We start from the raw sequence: 5,000 nt of genomic DNA, 5'->3' as shown, positions 1-5,000 counted from the left end.
TTAAACATTAAAAAAATTTTGAAATATGTGATGAAAAAGTTTACTCTTGACCGTCGGGACTTAGAAAAATTTCGAGTACCCCGGATCGCCTGCTGGCATTACCGCACGGCCTGGACAGCACGCTCCGACGAATCGGTTTTTTCCATTTTTTCCGAAAAATAAATTTTTGTAATTTTTTTTAATGTCAAAAACGTTAATAAACGTCATGTTTACGCATGGATTAAACATTGAAATAATTTTAAAACGCTTATTAAAAAAGTTGGTGTCGACCGTGGGACTTAGAAAAATTTCGGGAAGTCCGATTCGCCTGCTGGAATTACCGCACGGCCTGGACAGCTCGCTCCGACGAATCGGTTTTTTCCATTTTTTCCGAAAAATAAATTTTTGTAATTTTTTTTAATGTTAAAAACGTTAATAAACGTCATGTTTACGCATGGATTAAACATTGAAATAATTTTAAAACGCTTATTAAAAAAGTTGGTGTCGACCGTGGGACTTAGAAAAATTTCGGGAAGTCCGATTCGCCTGCTGGAATTACCGCACGGGCTGGACACCTCGCTCCGACGAATCGGTTTTTTCCATTTTTTTTGAAAAATAAATTTTTGTAATTTTTTTTAATGTTAAAAACGTTAATAAACATCATGTTTACGCATGGATTAAACATTGAAATAATTTTAAAACGCTTATTAAAAAAGTTTACTCTTGACCGTGGGACTTAGAAAAATTTCGGGAAGTCCGATTCGCCTGCTGGAATTACCGCACGGGCTGGACACCTCGCTCCGACGAATCGGTTTTTTCCATTTTTTCCGAAAAATAAATTTTTGTAATTTTTTTTAACGTTAAAAACGTTAATAAACGTCATGTTTACGCATGGATTAAACATTGAAATAATTTTAAAACGCTTATTAAAAAAGTTGGTGTCGACCGTGGGACTTAGAAAAATTTCGGGAAGTCCGATTCGCCTGCTGGAATTACCGCACGGGCTGGACAGCTCGCTCCGACGAATCGGTTTTTTCCATTTTTTCCGAAAAATAAATTTTTGTAATTTTTTTTAACGTTAAAAACGTTAATAAACGTCATGTTTACGCATGGATTAAACATTGAAATAATTTTAAAACGCTTATTAAAAAAGTTGGTGTCGACCGTGGGACTTAGAAAAATTTCGGGAAGTCCGATTCGCCTGCTGGAATTACCGCACGGGCTGGACACCTCGCTCCGACGAATCGGTTTTTTCCATTTTTTTTGAAAAATAAATTTTTGTAATTTTTTTTAATGTTAAAAACGTTAATAAACATCATGTTTACGCATGGATTAAACATTGAAATAATTTTAAAACGCTTATTAAAAAAGTTTACTCTTGACCGTGGGACTTAGAAAAATTTCGGGAAGTCCGATTCGCCTGCTGGAATTACCGCACGGCCTGGACAGCTCGCATCGACCGATACATTTTTTCCATTTTCAGTGAAAAAAAAATTTTTGTCAATTTTCTCAACGTTAAAAACGTTAATAAACTGCGTTTTTATGCGTGGATTAAACATTAAAAAAATTTTGAAATATGTGATGAAAAAGTTTACTCTTGACCGTTCGGACTTAGAAAAATTTCGAGTACCTCGGATCGCCTGCTGGAATTACCGCACGGCCTGGACAGCCCGCATCGACCGATACATTTTTTCCATTTTCAGTGAAAAAAAAATTTTTGTCAATTTTCTCAACGTTAAAAACGTTAATAAACTGCGTTTTTATGCGTGGATTAAACATTAAAAAAATTTTGAAATATGTGATGAAAAAGTTTACTCTTGACCGTCGGGACTTAGAAAAATTTCGAGTACCCCGGATCGCCTGCTGGAATTACCGCACGGCCTGGATAGCCCGCATCGACCGATACATTTTTTCCATTTTCAGTGAAAAAAAAATTTTTGTCAATTTTCTCAACGTTAAAAACGTTAATAAACTGCGTTTTTATGCGTGGATTAAACATTAAAAAAATTTTGAAATATGTGATGAAAAAGTTTACTCTTGACCGTCGGGACTTAGAAAAATTTCGAGTACCCCGGATCGCCTGCTGGAATTACCGCACGGCCTGGATAGCCCGCATCGACCGATACATTTTTTCCATTTTCAGTGAAAAAAAAATTTTTGTCAATTTTCTCAACGTTAAAAACGTTAATAAACTGCGTTTTTATGCGTGGATTAAACATTAAAAAAATTTTGAAATATGTGATGAAAAAGTTTACTCTTGACCGTCGGGACTTAGAAAAATTTCGAGTACCCCGGATCGCCTGCTGGAATTACCGCACGGGCTGGACACCTCGCTCCGACGAATCGGTTTTTTCCATTTTTTCCGAAAAATAAATTTTTGTAATTTTTTTTAACGTTAAAAACGTTAATAAACGTCATGTTTACGCATGGATTAAACATTGAAATAATTTTAAAACGCTTATTAAAAAAGTTGGTGTCGACCGTGGGACTTAGAAAAATTTCGGGAAGTCCGATTCGCCTGCTGGAATTACCGCACGGGCTGGACACCTCGCTCCGACGAATCGGTTTTTTCCATTTTTTCCGAAAAATAAATTTTTGTAATTTTTTTTAATGTTAAAAACGTTAATAAACGTCATGTTTACGCATGGATTAAACATTGAAATAATTTTAAAACGCTTATTAAAAAAGTTGGTGTCGACCGTGGGACTTAGAAAAATTTCGGGAAGTCCGATTCGCCTGCTGGAATTACCGCACGGGCTGGACACCTCGCTCCGACGAATCGGTTTTTTCCATTTTTTCCGAAAAATAAATTTTTGTAATTTTTTTTAACGTTAAAAACGTTAATAAACGTCATGTTTACGCATGGATTAAACATTGAAATAATTTTAAAACGCTTATTAAAAAAGTTGGTGTCGACCGTGGGACTTAGAAAAATTTCGGGAAGTCCGATTCGCCTGCTGGAATTACCGCACGGGCTGGACAGCTCGCTCCGACGAATCGGTTTTTTCCATTTTTTCCGAAAAATAAATTTTTGTAATTTTTTTTAACGTTAAAAACGTTAATAAACGTCATGTTTACGCATGGATTAAACATTGAAATAATTTTAAAACGCTTATTAAAAAAGTTGGTGTCGACCGTGGGACTTAGAAAAATTTCGGGAAGTCCGATTCGCCTGCTGGAATTACCGCACGGCCTGGACAGCTCGCTCCGACGAATCGGTTTTTTCCATTTTTTCCGAAAAATAAATTTTTGTAATTTTTTTTAATGTTAAAAACGTTAATAAACGTCATGTTTACGCATGGATTAAACATTGAAATAATTTTAAAACGCTTATTAAAAAAGTTGGTGTCGACCGTGGGACTTAGAAAAATTTCGGGAAGTCCGATTCGCCTGCTGGAATTACCGCACGGGCTGGACACCTCGCTCCGACGAATCGGTTTTTTCCATTTTTTCCGAAAAATAAATTTTTGTAATTTTTTTTAACGTTAAAAACGTTAATAAACGTCATGTTTACGCATGGATTAAACATTGAAATAATTTTAAAACGCTTATTAAAAAAGTTGGTGTCGACCGTGGGACTTAGAAAAATTTCGGGAAGTCCGATTCGCCTGCTGGAATTACCGCACGGGCTGGACAGCTCGCTCCGACGAATCGGTTTTTTCCATTTTTTCCGAAAAATAAATTTTTGTAATTTTTTTTAACGTTAAAAACGTTAATAAACGTCATGTTTACGCATGGATTAAACATTGAAATAATTTTAAAACGCTTATTAAAAAAGTTGGTGTCGACCGTGGGACTTAGAAAAATTTCGGGAAGTCCGATTCGCCTGCTGGAATTACCGCACGGGCTGGACACCTCGCTCCGACGAATCGGTTTTTTCCATTTTTTTTGAAAAATAAATTTTTGTAATTTTTTTTAATGTTAAAAACGTTAATAAACATCATGTTTACGCATGGATTAAACATTGAAATAATTTTAAAACGCTTATTAAAAAAGTTTACTCTTGACCGTGGGGACTTAGAAAAATTCCGGCTTGCACGGATTCGACCACTCTGTTTTTCGGAGTTTCTGAGAAAAATAAATTTTTGTAATTTTTTTCATTATGATTTCTGAGTTCTCCCAGTAGTTTAATGTAAGGATTAAGCATTTAAAAATTTTTAAATCGAATATTAAAAAAGTTTACTCTTGCAATTTTTGGAAAAAAAAAATTCTAAAAAATTTTTCTTTCGGTGGAAACTAACGTTTAATATGTACAATAACGATTTATCGAATAAAAATCGTATGTTAATATATGTTCGAATCGACCATAGTTTCAGCGGCTAAGTACCAGCAGCCCGGCCGGTTGGTCTGTACGCGCGGCAGTTTACCACCATAAGCGCCCGTGCTGAGCGGCCGGCGCCGCGGTCGTCGCGGCCGCCCGTTTGGTTACTATAAGAGAGCACGTCGGTTCGAGCGGACCGGTCGGCGCAGCGGCGGGCGAGCGGCTATTCTACGATCTCGGTCGAGAAGCAGTCGTTCAGCTCCTCGAGGTCCATTCCTCGACTGTTCTGTACCGCGTTCCGTTGCGAATTTTTCTCTACACAGCATGACCACGGGTCGGTGTCTCAGACCGAATGGCCCTTATGTGGTAAGCCCAGAATGTTGGGTTGGATACAACGTATATTCGTTATACTTGTACGACTCTCACATCAACTCTCAGAAACCCAAAAGGGGTTTTCTATCCGAGCGAAAATATATTTTTCGTATACAAAAATTTAATGGCAAAGACCAAACGAAATACTACACACAAAAAGGGGCGACGAACAAAAATTGTTCGAATGAAATATAATATATACATATAAAATTGAGGTGTCCTAAGAGAGAAATACATAAACTAAGAGGTATATATTATAAGAAATATATATTATTTCTGGGCAAAGAAGAGAGAACGAAAAGAAGAGTATGATCTTTAACGCGAGGGCCTCGACATGGGTACGCCTAGCATGGTTCGCGCTTTCTCGATATGTCCAGCATGTTAACGT

The sequence above is a fragment of the Nomia melanderi genome, unplaced genomic scaffold, assembly GCF_051020985.1.
Source record: "Nomia melanderi isolate GNS246 unplaced genomic scaffold, iyNomMela1 scaffold0402, whole genome shotgun sequence".
Lineage (NCBI taxonomy): Eukaryota > Metazoa > Arthropoda > Insecta > Hymenoptera > Halictidae > Nomia > Nomia melanderi.
Note: the sequence above shows the minus strand (reverse complement) of the source record.